Here is a 16,516-nt window from a genome sequence, read left to right as displayed (position 1 = left end):
GGACCACAGCACTCACATTTACCCTGTAGCCAGAGACTTGCCAAAGCCTCTGGCCACAGGAGCTCCATACCCCAACAGAACAATTTCCTCTCCCTCTGTATGTGCTATTTAGTGTTACTTACAGTAATACTAGTTCGAGGATAAAAGCCCTCAGGGTTTTGAGAACTCCTCAATCCACTGCATGGCAGGGTCTGCTGGGGGTATAACCAGCAAGACCATGAGTTAAGTGCAGGAGGGGCTTGTCACATAGGACCAGCCATGTGTCAGGGTAGATGGAAATGTAGGTCTTGAAATTCAGACAGCTCTGAGTTTGACCTGGCTCAGCCACCTCCTCCGAGCCTCATAGAAGGATGATTGCTGTTAAAGTGGGCACAGAAACACCTCTGGGCTTTTGTGAATGCTATACTTTCTGCCTAACAGTCCCTTTCTCTCTTCTCCGTTTAGCTAACACTAAGTCTCCTCTTTAGTACTTTGCCCAAATCAGGAATTCCTCCCAGCACCCTCAGAATCCCTATGCTGAACCAGCTGTAGAACTTAGCCATGTTGCAATTATTTCTTTTTTTTTTTTGAGACAGAGTCTCGCTCTGTCCCCTAGGCTGGAGTGCAGTGGCACGATCTCGGCTCACTGCAAGCTCCGCCTCCCGGGTTCACGCCATTCTCCTGCCTCAGCCTCTCCAAGTAACTGGGACTACAGGCGCCCGCCACCACGCCCGGCTAATTTTTTGTATTTTTTAGTAGAGACAGGGTTTCACCGTGGTCTCAATCGCCTGACCTCGTGATCCGCCCGCCTCGGCCTCCCAAAGCGCTGGGATTACAAGCGTGAGCCACCGCGCCCGGCCATGTTGGAATTATTTCTTGCAGTAATGTCCAACCCACCCAACTCAGCACCTCAAAGTCAAGAAATGAGTTTTCTCTTCCTTATAAGCCCTGAGCCAAGCCACATACTGAGCATAAAAGAATAATGTTCAAACCCAGAGATGCTCATTTCCTCCTCTTGACACGCTGCTCCTTGCTCTATTGTACTGAGCACCCACTATGCATCAGGCACCCTAAATGTGTTGTCTTATTTAATCTTCATAATGGCCGTTTAATTAGAGATTAAATTAGATAGTAACCATTATCTCTCACCTGGACTATGGAAAGAGCCTCCTGCTGAAGGAACACTGAGTTTTTCCTCATCTTACATGCAGCTTCCACTCCTGCCACCTATAGTCTATTCATACAGCAGTCAGAGTGATCCTTTTATTTTTTATTTTTTTTGAGACAGAGTTTTGCTCCATCACCCACGGTGGGGTGCAGTGGCATGATCTCGGCTCACTGCAACCTCCACCTTCCGGGTTCAAGCAATTCTCATGCCTCAGACTCTCGAGTAGCTGGGATTACAGCTGTCCGCCACCAGGCCTGGCTAATTTTTTTATATTTTTAGTAGAGACAGGGTTTCACCATGTTGGCCAGGCTGGAGACCTCAGGTGATCCGCCTGCCTCAGCCTTTCAAAGTGCTAGGATTACAGGCGTGAGCCACTAGGCCTGGCCGAGTGATCTTTTTAAAATCATGTCTTGACTGGGTGCGGTGCCTCACACTTGTAATCCCAGCACTTTGGGAAGCCAAGGTGGGTGCATCACCTGAGGTCAGGAGTTCGAGACCAGTCTGGCCAACATGATGAAACCCCGTCTCTACTAAAAATAGAAAAAATTAGCCAGGTGTGGTGGCTTGTGCCTGTAATCCCAGCTACTTGGGAGGCTGGGGCAGGAGAATCGCTTGGATCCAGGAGGTGGAGGTTGCAGTGAGCTGAGATTGCACCACTGCACTCCAGTCTGGGTGACAGAGTGAGGCCCCCATCTCAAAATAAATAAATTAATTAATTAATTAATTAAATAAAATCAAGTCTCTGCTCAGAGCCCTTCAATGGCTCCCCATTTCACCCTACCTAAAATCCAAATTCCTTACCATGTCCTATAAAACCCCACATTAACTTCCTTACTCTCAGTCCACAGACTTTGACCTCATGCCCTAACACTCTTCCCCCTTGCTCTCTCTGGCAAGCCACATGGGATTTCTGACTATTCCTCAAACGTTGCTACTCACACTCCTGTCTCAGGTCATTTGCACTGGCTGTCCCCTGTGTCTACAAAGCTTTACCCATGATACCCCCATAGTTTGCTCCTTTCCTTATTTCAAGTCTTTGTTCAAATGTCACTTCATTAGGGATGTCTTCCCTGACCCTTTTGTGGTGTTTTTAAAATATGCCCACAAAGGCCAAGAGTGGTGGCTTATGCCTGTAATCCCAGCACTTTGGGAGGCCAAGGTGGGCAGATTGCTTGAGCCCAGGAGTTCGAGACCAGCCTGGGCAACATAGCAAAACCCTATCTCTACAAAATATATATATAAAAATTAGCCAGGCATGGTGGCACATGTCTATAGTCCCAACTACTCGGGAGGCTGAGATGGGAGAATCACTTGAGCCCAGGAGGTTGAGGCTGCAGTGAACTGTGTTCATGCCACTGTACTCCAGCCTAGGTGACCCCCCAAAATAAATAAATAAAGCCTACAAAGTGATCCCCGAAAATAAGCACATTAAATATGCCCACAAATTCTTTGATACTCCTTCCTTCAAGAGGTAGAACTAACTCCGCTCCCCTTAACTGTTATATGTACTTACTGACGCCTTTCTAAAGAATGGAATGGAAGTAATGGTGTGTGACTTCTAAGACAAAGTAATAAAAGCCATTGTGCTTACCCCGGTCTGCTCATGAGAAAGCATCAGACAAACCCAAATTGAGGGATGTTCTACAAAAGATCTGATCAGTACTCTTCAAAATTGTGAAGGCCACAAAAAAGATGGACTGGGAAACTGTCACAGATTAAGGAGACTACAGAAACATGATGACTAAATTCAACATAATATCCTAGATGGGATCTTAGAACAGAAAAATAACATTAATTGAAAAACTGATAAAATCTGAAAAAAGTTTCGTTAACAGTAGTGTACCTTTTTTTTTTTTTTTTTTTTGAGACAGGGTCTCACTCTGTTACCCAGGCCGGAGTGCCGTGGCGCAATTTCTGCAGCCTCTGCTGCCCAGGTTCAAGTGATTCTCCTGCCTCAGCCTCCCGAGTAGCTGGGATTACAGGTATGTGCCACCACATCTAGCTAATTCTTATATTTTTAGTAGAGACAGGGTTTCACCATGTTGGCCAAGATGGTCTCAATCTCCTGACCTCGTGATCCGCCAGCCTCTGCCTCCCAAAGTACTGGGATTACAGGCGTGAGCTACCATGCCTGGCCCCCAGTGTTAATTTATTAGTTTTGGCAAATGTACTATGGTTATGTAAGATATTAACATTAGAGGAAAGCTGGGTGAAATGTACATGGGACTATAGAAACTCTGTATACTATCTTTGCAACTTGTCTGTGAATCTGAATTTATTCCAAAATGAAAAGTTAAAGAAAATGCATTGTGGCTTCCTCCTTGCCCTCCTTCTTGGAGAATATGCTGCCATGTCATAAGTACACTCAAACAGTCCTGTGGGAAGGTCCACATGGTGAGCAACTGAGGCCTCCAGCCAATAGCCATATGAATGAGCTGTCTTGGGAGCGGATCCTCCAGCTCTAGTTAAGCCTTCAGATAATTGTGATCCTAGCTGACAGCTTTTTTTTTTTTTTTTTTTAGACAGAGTTTCTCTCTTGTTGCCTAGGCTGGAGTGCAATGGCGTGATCTTGGCTCACTGCAACCTCTGCCTCCCAGGTTCAAGCAATTCTCCTGTGTCAGCCTCCTGAGTAGCTGGGATTACAGGCGCCCGCCACCACACCTGGCTAATCTTTTTAAATTTTATTTTTAGTAGAGACAGGGTTTCACCATGTTGGCCAGGCTGGTCTCGAACTCCTGACCTCAGGTGATCCACCCACCTTCGCCTCCCAAAGTGTCAGGATTATAGGCATGAGCCACCATGCCCGGCCACTGACGTCTTTTTTTTTTTTTTTGAGGCAGAGTCTTGCTCTGTCACCCAGGTTGGAGTGCAGTGGCGTGATCTCGGCTCACTGCATGCTCTGCCTCCCGGGTTCACGCCATTCTCCTGCCTCAGCCTCCTCAGTAGCTGGGATTACAGTCGCCTGCCACCATGCCTGGCTAATTTTGTTTTTGTATTTTTAGCAGAGACAGGGTTTCACCGTGTTAGCCAGGATGGCCTCGATCTCCTGACCTTGTGATCCGCCCACCTCGGCCTCCCAGAGTGCTGGGATTACAGGCGTGAGCCACCGTGCCTGGCCACTGACATCTTTTAACTACAACCTCAAGAGAGATCTTGAGTCAGAACCACCCAGCTAACTCCTGCTGAATTCCTGACCCTCAGAAATCATTAAGAGATAATAAATGATCACTGTTGTTTTAAGCCTTTAAGGTTTATTTTATTTTATTTTTTAATTTTTTTGAGACAGGGTCTCACAAAATCTCAACTCACTGAAATCTCTGCCTCACAGGCTCTAGTGATCCTCCCACCTCAGCCTCCCGAGTAGCTGAGACTACAGGCCCACACCACCATGCCCAGCTAATTTTCATATTTTTTGTAGAGACAGGGTTTTGCCATGTTGCCCAGGCTTGTCCCAAATTCCTGGACTCAACCCATCTGCCCGCCTCGGCCTCCCAAAGTGCTGGAATTACAGGCATCAACCACCACCCCTGGACTCAATTCCCCTTTCTGCCCTTAACTTTCCTAATATCTCTTGCCACGTGATATGTGATAAGTTTGTTTATTAACTTCTTTCTCCACACTAGAGTCTGAGCTACATGACAGTAAAGTCTTTGTTCTGTTTGTGTCTCCAGCGTCTACACTGTGCCCAACATACAGTAAACATTCAATAAAGGATAGTTGTATTTATTATCATTAGATAACAATGTTAGGTAAAAATTCATTTTCTGCCCTCACCTGGAAAAAAAACCCAGCCCCTGAGGTTGGGGGATAAATGATGGGGCAAATGTGGGTGAGGCAATGTGGCCCTGGGAAATGTGAGCAGAGATGAGTCTGAAACTCTGAGTTCTGGGTCTAAGTTCCTCATCCACTGAGAGACCTTAAACAAGCCTCTTCTTCCCCCTGGGTCTCCATTTCCGCTACTGCAAGATTCAAAGATTGGAATGACCTACAAAATCACTAAGATTTCTTTCAGCTCTAATAATCAATGATTCTAGCTGGGCACAGTGGTTCATGCCTGTAATCCCAGCACTTTGGGAGGCGAGATGGAAGGCTTGAGCCCAGGAGTTCAAGACCAGCCTGGGCAACGAGGGAGACCCGGTCTCTACTAAAAATTTCAAAAACTAGCCAGACATGGTGGCACACGTCTGTACCCCAGCTACTGGGGAGGCTAAGGTGGGAGGATTGCTTGAGCCCAGGAGTTCAAGAGCCATGATTGTGCCACTGCACTCCAGCCTGGATGACAGAGTGAGACCCTGTCTCAAAATAATAATTATCATCATCATCACCATCATCATCATCATCATCATCATCATCATCATCAGTGATTCTAAGGATGAGCCAGGACAGAGAGAAGCAAGGAGAGCTCAGTTCTGGAGATGGAGGAAAGGAGAGGGAGTGAAGAATCTAGGCCAGATGCGGTGGCTCACGCCTATAATCCTAACACTTTGGGAGGCAGAGTCGTGCAGATCCCTTGAGGTCAGGAGTTCGAGACCAGCCTGCCCAACAAGGCAAAACCATGTCTCTACTAAAAATACAAAAATTAGCCAGGTGTGGTGGCACATGCCTGTAATCTCAGCTACTTGGGAGGTTGAGGCACAAGAGTCGCTTGAACTTGGCATGTGGAGGTTGTAGTGAGTCAAGATCCCACCACTGCACTCCAGCCTAGGCAAAGGAGCAAGACTTTGTCTCAAAAAAAAAAACAGAAAGAAAAACTACTCTCCCTCTCCTTTCCTCCTTTTCCTCCACGTCCAGGGATCAAGCACAACCTGACTCCATTCATGTTGTGATCATCACCTGGAAACCCTTTCCCATTTGATAATCTCCTCTTTTTCCAAGACCAAGCTCCCCTTCTCTGTGAAGCCTTTCCAGGCTCCCCTAGGCTGGGTTAGCCATACCTTCTTCCTGGCTTCCACAGTCCTTTGCACATGTCTTTCTTTCTTTTTTTTTTTTTGAGATGGAGTCTCGCTCTATCATCAGGCTGGAGTGCAGTGGCACGATCTCAGCTCACTGCAACCTCCACCTCCCAGGTTCAAGCAATTCTCCTGCCTCAGCCTCCCGAGTAGCTAGAACTACAGGCATGCGCCACCACGCCCAGCTAATTTTTTTTTGTATTTTTAGTAGAGGTGGGGTTTCACTATGTCAGCCAGGATGGTCTCGATCTCTTGACCTTGTGATCCACCTGCCTCAGCCTCCCAAAGTGCTAGGATTACAGGCGTGAGTCACCGTGACCAGCCCCTTTGCACATGTCTTTCTAAAGCACTTTCCAGATAACTGGACCTTTGTATCCTGGTGCTTTAGTAGAGGCTCCTAAAAGGAAAAAGTGGGTATTTGGGCTACACTCCCAGGCTTGCAGTTACCTCCCAGGGAACTTGGCCCCTAATGGAAGGAAGGAGGGAGAAAACAGGGAAGGAGGTAGAAGGCCAGGGCTATGCTGGGGCTTCCCTAAACCTTTCCACTTTCCTTCTTCTCTTCTAGTCTTAGCCTCACTACCACCACAAGCCTGCCCAAGACCTGCCTGCCCGTCCCTCTGTCTCACCTAAGCACTCTGTCAAATGTTTATTTGAGCCACATTAACTTTCTTGTGCGCCTCCTTCTCCTTAGTGCATGGTGCTCCTCTCACAATATACATACTCTGAGTTCCTTCCTAACCCCTGCTCTAGGGCTCCGAAGGCTCCCTGATATTTGGTGCTGAAGACAGGTTTGAGGAGCCATTTTCTTTCCAGAAGAACAGCATATGCAAAGGAAAGGCTTGAAAAGCATGGTATGTTCTGGGAATCACAAAAGGTGATAAAACAGTCTGTAAAGTGAGGTTGTGAATAGTGGGTGATGAGGAAGGACAGGTAGGCAGGAACCAGCCTTGGTGGAGGGTTTTGCTTTGTAGGCTATGGAAGCCATTGAAGGATTTGAGCATGCTGGAACTCACTCCCTTTCCACTCAGTCCTTGCTGCTTTGCACACCCTGCCTCATCTGGCTCATACCAAAATCTTAGTAACACCAAAGATTTCTTGAGAGCCTTCACTATGTCAGCTTTCTGTTCACATTACCTCATTTCAAGCTTTTAGTACCCATGGGTGATGAAACGGGTTCAGTAAGTTATTTGCCCTAAATCACAGATCAAGGAAGAAGCAGAGCCCAGTTTTTTAACCGTTATACTAATTTTGGTCTATACTCTCTAACCATTTCTATCCATTTCTAACTCTCTTCTTTGGAAAACAAATTAGATATTTTTCTTTCTTCTTTTTTTTTTTTTTTTTTTTTTTTTGAGACGGAGTCTGACTCTGTCGCCCAGGCTGGAGTGCAATGGTGCAATCTTGGCTCACTGCAACCTCCGCCTCCCGGGTTCAAGTGATACTCCTGCCTCAGCCTCTCAAGTAGCTGGGATTACAGGCGCCCACCACCACACCCGGCTAATTTTTGTATTTTTAGTAAAGATGGGGTTTCGCCATTTTGGCCAGGTTGGTCTTAAACTCCTGACCGCAGGTGATCCACCCGCCTCGACCTCCCAAAGTGCTGGGATTACAGGCGTGAGCCATTGCGCCCGGCCACAAATTAGAGATATCTATCAAGGCACCTTTGAGATCTGGAGGCAGAAGAGGAAAGATTGAGTCCTGGGGCTGGGCAACTCTGCAGGAGGGACTTCCAGGTTCTGATGGCGTCCATCTCACTCAGTCTTACCCACCTCTTTGTGCTTGGCAGATGGTCTCTCCCCATTCTCCTTACTTATTTTCTTAGCTCACTTGCTTACTCTCGTTTCCAGGCTCTACTTCACTTCCTTGGACATTGTTTGCCCTTGTGTTCTGACTCCTGGGTGATATGTGTGTTCTGAAAATGCTTGGATGGATCGTGACCCTCTGGAACCCCTCTGGGTATTTTGGGTAACTGCAGAAGATGGTCATACCTTCTCTCTCCTTCCCCAGCTCTAACAAAATGGCTTTGGCTTCACCCTGGGCTTCACAAATTCTTCAGCAAAGGTTGGCTCCTTCCTACCTCATCTCTAAATACATAATCACATGTGCTTCCCAGAACATGCCAAGTTCTTGAAACCTTTGTATGTATATTTTCTCTCTCTGGAATGCCAGTATTCCCCCTACGTTTTAGACCAGGAAAATTCCTAACTATCCTCAATCTCAACTCAAATATGACCTCTCTCCCCACCAACATCATCATCACTCAGATCACCATTTCTTGCCTGGACTACTCCCTAACTCATCTCTAGGACTGCCACTCTGGCCCAACCCCATCCATTTTTCATACTGCACCCAGAGTAATCCTTTCAGAGACAGAGTCTGGCTTTGTCACCCAGGCTGGAATGAAGTGGCATGATTATAGCTCACTGAAACCTTGAACTCCTGGGATTAAACGATCCTCCTGCCTCAGCCTCCAGGGTAGCTAGGACTACAGGTGCACGCCACCATGCCTCACTCTTTCAAAAAAAATTTTTTGTAGAGTAGGGCTCTTGCACTGTTGCCAAAGCTGGTCTTGAACTCCTTGCCTCAAGCAATCCTCCTGCCTCAATCTTCCAAAGAGCTGGGATTGCAGGCATGAGCCACCTCACCTGGTCTACTTTCTAAAATGCAAACTTGATTATATCACTCTCCTTAAAACTCTTAAATGATTTCCCCTGCCCTAAAGGTAAAGTCATGACCCCTTAACCCAGTTTGGGCTCTTCTACCTCACTCCCACACACTTCTCTTGCTTCTTGTTTTCTGGCCCCACTTACTACCCTACTGGTACCTCAGCCAGATTTCCTGACACATTTTCTCAGCTCCTTGAAACCTGCCTCTTTTTTTTTTTTTTTTTTGAGATGGAGTTTCGCTCTTGTTCCCCAGGCTGGAGTATAATGGTGCGATTTCCGCTCACTGCAACCTCTGCCTCCTGGGTTCAAGTGATTCTTCTGCCTCAGCCTCCCAAGTAGCTGGGATTACAGGTGCACGCCACCATGCCTGGATAATTTTTTGTATTTTTAGTAGAGATGAGGTTTCACCATGTTGGCCAGGCTGGTCTTGAACTTCAGACCTTAGATGATCCACCCCCCTTGGCCTCCCAAAGTGCTGGGATTACAGGCGTGAGCTAGCGTGCCCGGTCTGAAACTTGCATCTCTTGACCCTACATGATGTTCCCTTGGCTTGGAACTCTCTCTTCTTCTCCCAGCTAACTTCTACTGACCCTTCAGGTAGGTCTTAGCCTGAACTCACTTCACTATATGCCCTTCCCCATACTCATTGAACTGCCTCTGCTTCCTGCTTTTACTGCCCAGTATTTTTCCCAAAACAGCAGTGATCCTGTTTGTTAACTGCTTATTTATTTACTCATATGTCTCCCACATCCAACTGGGAGCTCCTTGAGGACAAGGGCCTACCTTATTCCTTGCTTAGCCCAGAGTCTAGTAGGCTCTTTATGAATAATTGTTGAATTAGTGAGTGAACTAAGCATTCCCTGTCTTCACAGCACATACTCAGGCACTGCTGCAGCTTCTACCATCATTCTCATAGTTACTGTTCCAGATCATAGGTGACTGATTGTCTGGGTGTTCTTCTCTTTATGGACTGGGATTGCACCTTTAATGTTTATACTCCTAATACTTTTTTTTTTTTAGACAGAGTCTCGCTCTGTCGCCCAGGCTGGAGTGCAGTGGCACAATCGCGGCTCGGCTCACTGCAACCTCCGCCTCCCGGGTTCAAGTGATTCTCCTGCCTCGGCCTCCCGAGTAGCTGAGACCACAGGCGCATGCCACCACACCTGGCTAATTTTTTGTATTTTTAGTAGAGACGAGGTTTCACTGTGTTAGCCAGGATGGTCTCGACCTCCTGACCTTCTGATCTGCCCACCTCGGCCTCCCAAAGTGCTGGGATTACAGGCGTGAGCCACCGCACCCAGCCCTGTACCCCTAATACTTAATACAGTGCTCAACATTCATCTTTCCATCCCCCACTTATTATTTTTTAACAATTATTTCTTGAGTATCTACTGTGTGCTAGATATGGTGGGTATAGCAGTGAACAAGGTAGATAGGGCCCTGCCCTCAAGCTCACATTCTAGTGGCAAACAGTGAGTGAACAGGAGGCTCAGTGGACCTCAGCCCTACTGGGAAGCCTCTGGAGTATTTCCTGTCAGGAGCTACAAAGCAGGGAGTACAGGTTCTGTGGGGGGAGAATAGATTTTCTTGGTGACCTCTGGACCTCTATTTGTCCAGGTCTCCTTGGGACTGGCCATCAGGTATCAGCAGCAGGGAGGGAAGAAACCAGGAAGGGAGAGAGAGGCACGTACAGACAAGGTCTGAGTCCCTAAAGACAGGGAATTGTGTGTGGCTCAATGCCCATGGCCACTTTGCTGAGGCAGTTTGGTAATCGGCTTTCTTTCCTACACTGGAGCAGAAGAAAGAAATAGAGCCATACAGTGAGACGTAAAAGGATAGAGATGACAGAGGAAAAAGGAAGGAGAGAAAAAATGGAACAGAGAGGAGGAGGAGCATAAGGAGAGGGAGTAAGATTGAGGCACAGAAAGAAGGCCTGCAGGACTGAGCCCTGCCTGTGTCGTTGGTGGGCAGCTCTGGGGTATAGCTCTTCATTTGGCTCATCGAGGGGAAAAGAATATTCAATTTTGAACCCTTGGAATTCCCTAGATGCTTTCAGTAGCCCACTGATCCCTCAAGTTGTCTTTGGCTCCATCTGGCCATCCCAGGAGGCTCCTGCCAGGGACCTGCCAGCCCCCAGACCAAGATATAGTCATTGTGGACCTCCTCAAGCAAAGGGCAAGTGAAGGAAAAACAGCCTGTCTGAGAACAGCAGCCACTGATTTTCTTCATTAAAAAAAATTTTTTTTAGTGCTTATATAATTGCAGAAACCACTGATTTTCATCTTTCTCAGAAAAGACCCTGTGTTCACCATCTGTTTCCTAACTAGGGGCTTCAGGCCCTACTCTCTGAGATACTGGCCTGACAGTATCCTAATCTGCAGGCACAGAGCAGAAACTTCCCTGAGCTGGGAGCTGGGGAGGCAGGGCTCCCAGATGCCAAGCCGCAGTCTGAGTTCCTTACAGTGATGCTGCTCTTCCCAGAAACCTCAACTGCTCGCTCCTGAGGCTGGGATGCCATCTGCTGCTCAGCTTAGGAAACTGGCTGATGGGCTGCACAGCCAAGGCTGAGTCTGGTCGGGGGTGGGCAAGAGGCCCGCCCTGGGTCTCAGGAGAGCCATGTTTTTTGTTTCTGGATAAATCCAGTACTGGCCTTCAGGGACAGAGCAAATACTCTGTCCTCAGTCATTCTTCTTAGACTAGACAAGATGCCTCTCTTCGACAAGAGACCTGGGGATTTTAGGGGGATGGGTGGGTCTGCTCTGCCCTTCGTAAAGTTCAGTGTTATCTCAAGGTTAAATTACCGAGAGAGGTCTAGGCTGCCTTTGAAGTTCTATAGATTTCCTCAAAGGGTTTATTTTTTTCTTTTCTTTTCTTTTTGCTTTTGTTTGTTTGTTTGTTAATTTGCAGGTTTAACTAAGATTATTACACGTTGAGTTAATTGGCTGAATGAAATAATGAGGCCAGGCCTAGAGGAAGTGGGGCTTTGAAGAAAAAAGCATGCTCATGCAGAATTGAAATAAAATCTTCAGACTCTCAGCAGTTTTTGAAGCCCCTGCTTTTTGGGCTGTCCTCATTCAGGCTCCAATCCAGATAGGGTTGGGAACTCTAGTATTTTAGGGGCCACATATTTGTTGGTATTTCTTGAAGAAATGGTTATTCTGAGGAAATTTTCTACAAGCCAGTGTGGCAGCCAGCCTCCAGGATGATCGACCCCCAATGCTGTCCATGTACTGATATTCATGCACTTGTAAATCCCCTCTCCCATGTGGTACCAGGGTTTGTCTGTGTGACCAATAGAATATGACAGAAGTAATCATATGTAATATACAAGATTAGGTTATAAAAGACACTGTGGCTTCTTTCTTGGTCACTCTGTCATCTGATCACTCACACTGGGGCAAGCCAGTTGCCATGTAGTGACCAGTGCTGTGGAGGGTCATGTGGTAAGGAACTAGGCCTTCTATCAACAGCCACGTGAGCCACCTTGGCAGCAGATCCTCTGGCCCTCATCAGGGCCTCAGATGACTGCAGCCCTAGTGGACGGCTTGACTACAACCTCATGAGTGACCCTGAGCCAGCTTAGCTAAGCTGCTCCCCAATCCTGACCCTCAGAAACTGTATGAAATAAACATTTGTTACTTTAAGTTCTTGAAGTTTTGGGATAATTTGTTTTGCAGCAACATAATAAATTTGTTATATGGTATTATTATTATATCATGGTATATCATCTGCATTATATCATTTCTTTTCCTTATAAAGTCTGGTGTCTGGACTCTACCCCCTTAATCTCTCTAACCTCATCTCTTACCACTCTGCCTCCCCCCAGGTTAGTCTCACCTTTGGCTCAGTCTGCCACAGACCCGTTGAATTTGCTTTTCTCTCTGATGGAACTCCCTCCCACTCAACCAACCCCAAAATCTCTGCATGGTAACTTCTTTATCTCCTTCAAGTCTTCATTCAAATGTCACCTCCCCAGTATAGCCTGTCTTGACACTCTTCACTCCTTGTATAGTAACTCCTACATCTTCCTTTTTGTTCGCTACTGTATTCTTAGCTCTTATAGTTATATAACATGTAATAAAATATCTTTTACATATTTATCTTGTAATTTCTGTCTTCCTCCACTAGAATGTAAGCTCCATGAAGGCAAGAATTTGTGTTTTTTTTTTTTTTTTTTGAGACGGAGTCTCACTCTGTCGCCCAGGCTGGAATGCAGTGGCGCGATCTCGGCTCACTGCAAGCTCTGCCTCCCGGGTTCACGCCATTCTCCTGCCTCAGCCTCTCCGAGTAGCTGGGACTACAGGCACCCGCCACCACGCCCGGCTAATTTTTTTTGTATTTTTAGTAGAGATGGGGTTTCACCATGGTATCGATCTCCTGACCTCGTGATCCGCCCGCCTCGGCCTCCCAAAGTGCTGGGATTACAAGCGTGAGCTGCCGTGCCCGGCCAAGAATTTGTGTTTTTGTCTATTTTAGTTAATGTTCTATTCTTAGCATCTGGAATAGTGACAAGCATATGGAAGATATGCAATATATTTAGTTGAATGGGAAAAAAAATGAATGTCATAATTTGCCATTTATATCTGCTAGATTCCATATTATATATCATATGCCATAGTATGATAGTTGACATATATGTTATATTTAAATGCAGTGCAAGGCAGTGCAGATACAAGGGCCATAAATAAGAAGATCCAGCCAGGCATGGTGGCTCACGCCTGTAATCCCAGCACTTTGCGAGGCCGAGGTAGGCAGATCACTTGAGGTCAGGAGTTCGAGACCAGCCTGGCCAACATGGTGAAACCCCGTCTCTACTAAAAATACAAAAATTAGCTGGGCATGGTGGTGGGTGCCTAAATACCAGCTACTAGGGAGGCTGAAGCAGGAGAATAGCTTGAACCCAGGAGGTGGAGGTTGCAGTGAGCTAAGATCACACCACTGCACTCCAGCTTGGGGGACAGAACCAGCCCATATCTCCAAAAAAAAAAAAAAAGGAGACCCGGCCTTGTTGCTTGTTGGCCAGCTACGTGACCATGAGCCAGGCACGTAACCTCTCTGGGTCTGTTTTACTCGTCTGTAAAGCAAGACTAATATAACTTCCTTGTCTTATCATAGAGTAGTTGTAGGGATCAAATGAGATGATGAATGTTACAGCATTTTTAAAGAGTCTAACACATGATGTAAGTGTTTCTGAAATGTGTTCCAAAGACCAGTTATCCCAGGGTGTGAAGAAAAAGAAAGGTCAAAGAGGTTTGCAAAATGTGAGTTCCCATATTCTAACTCCTGCTGGACATTTGCAGCTCACATTAGCACATGACAGGCTCTGAAAATCCTGCACTTAAATATCTACTCCCAGTGCACCTGACTATACATCAGGAAAACGTGCTCTATACAAATACAGAGCATTATCTTTATTATCAGAATAGTACTGTTAGTTTATTATTTATTTATTTATTTATTTTTTTGAGACAAAGTTTTTTGCTGTCATCCAGGCTGGAGTGTAGTGGCACAATCTTGGCTCACTGCAACCTCCGCCTCCCAAGTTCAAGAGATTCTCATGCCTCAGCCTCCCGATTAGCTGGGATTACAGGAGCCCGCGACCACGCCCAGCTAATTTTTGTATTTTTAGTAAAGACAGAGACACTTTTTCACCACGTTGGCCAGGCTGGTCTCAAACTCCTGACCTCAGGTGATCTGCCCACCTCAGTCTCCCAAAGTGCTGGGATTACAGGCATGAACCATCACGCTCAGCCTATTGTTACTTTAGATCAAGAAGGAATGCTAAAGTTCTTGGAACAGAAATTCCAGTGGGTTGGGCAATGCGATCCAGCAGCTGAAATGGAGATTGGAGGAGGGAAGAAGGAGGAGGAGAAAATAGAAAAGGAGGTGGCACAAGGAGGAATGAAGGAAAAGAAGAGCAAGAAAAATAATAAGAAGAAACAAAAATGGTGGTGAAGGGAGAAAAGGACAACTAAACTTTTGCAAAATCCCCTTTGCAAATAGCTGTAGAAAAAAGGCAGGTCTGGCACAGTGGCTCACGCCTGTAATCCCAGCGCTTTGAGAGGCCGAAGTGGGCAGATCACCTGAGGTTGGGAGTTCGAGACCAGCCTGACCATCATGGAGAAACCCTGTCTCTACTAAAAATACAAAATTAGCCGGGTGTGGTGGCACATGCCTGTAATCCCAGCTACTCAAGAGGCTGAGGCAGGAGAATTGCTTAAACCTGGAAGGCAGAGGTTGCCATGAGCTGAGATCACAGCATTGCCCTCCAGCCTGGACAACAAATGCCAAACTCCATCTCAAAAAAAAAAGAGAGAGAGAGAAAGAGAAAGAAAGAAAGAAAGAGAAGAAAGAAAGAAAGAAAGAAAGAAAGAAAGAAAGAAAGAAAGAAAGAAAGAAAGAAAGCAAGCAAGCAAGCAGGCAGGCAGGCAGGCAAGCAAGCAAGCAGGCAGCCTGAGATCTCCTATGGATGGGGTGGGAGAGAGAATCCTGGAATCCTAGCACTGCCTGCCGAGCCCCGCTTATTCCTTTAAGTGTGACCTCTGCCAGTTTCTGCAGCTGGAGCTCAGGCTTCCTTTTCAACTTCAGGGAATCTCTGATTGAAGATATTTCTTCTTCTTTTTTTTTTTTTTGCACTTGGTTGTTTTATTCCCTCAAAAAAATAAATAAACAAATAAAATCGATATTTCTTCCTTATCAGAGAGGAGGAATCAGGTAAAACAAATCAGCAATTTCTTTTTCTTTTTTTTTTTTTTGAGACGGAGTCTCAGTCTGTCGCCCAGGCTGGAGTGCAATGGCGTAATCTCTGCTCACTGCAAGCTCCACCTCCCTGGTTCACGCCATTCTCCTGCCTCAGCCTCTCCAAGTAGCTGGGACTACAGGCGTGCGCCACCTCGCCCGGCTAGTTTTTTGTATTTTTAGTAGAGATGGGGTTTCACCGTGTTAGCCAGGATGGTCCCGATCTCCTGACCTCGTGATCCGCCCGCCTTGGCCTCCCAAAGTGCTGGGATTACACGCGTCAGCCACCGCGCCCGGCCCCCAAATCAGCAATTTCTTAATTTAGTGTACTTATTAAGTGCCTGAAATGGCAGCTGCCATTTTTTTTCCTTTCCTTCTGAGCAATAAGCCTTGGCAGCACGCCTGGTTTGGAAAAGGAAGAGGACCAGCAATTCCTCCTGAAAGGATTCCTTAGGCTAAATGGGACATGAAGAGGCCATCAGGTTTATTCTTGACCTCCAGGTAGGCCTGTCCTGGACCAGCCAAAACAGACGCTCTTAGAAAAGGAGATTTTGCAGCTCTCTCAGGCATCCACTTATATTTCTAGCCCTCATTGTGAGGAAGTCCTTTGTTATATCTCGTTTCAGTCTTTTTCCTATAATTTCATTTATTTTTTTGCCTTTCTCTTATCCCAGAATAAGACAGTGATCTGTCATAAGTTGCATGCATAGTGCAATGTATAGTAAACAATATAGAAACAACCAATTTCTCTGGTCATATAATTGGTGAATATCACTTGAGACTCCTCATTTCCAGTCAATTGGGAGACTAGGCTTTATCTTTATTTATTTATTTATTTAAATAAATAGAGACGAGGTCTCACTGTGTTGCCCAGGTTGGTTATTTATTTATTTTAAATTGTGGGATTCAAGTGTGGGATAGGGAAGTAATGGAAAGGAAGCAACATGCATTGAGTACCTGCCTGATCTCTTATATATGACATCTCATTTAATCCTCACAACAGCTCTAAAATATAG

The sequence above is a fragment of the Nomascus leucogenys genome, chromosome 2 (assembly GCF_006542625.1).
Source record: "Nomascus leucogenys isolate Asia chromosome 2, Asia_NLE_v1, whole genome shotgun sequence".
Taxonomy (NCBI): domain Eukaryota; kingdom Metazoa; phylum Chordata; class Mammalia; order Primates; family Hylobatidae; genus Nomascus; species Nomascus leucogenys.
The sequence above is the reverse complement of the archived record's forward strand: the minus strand, read 5'-3'. Positions refer to the sequence as shown.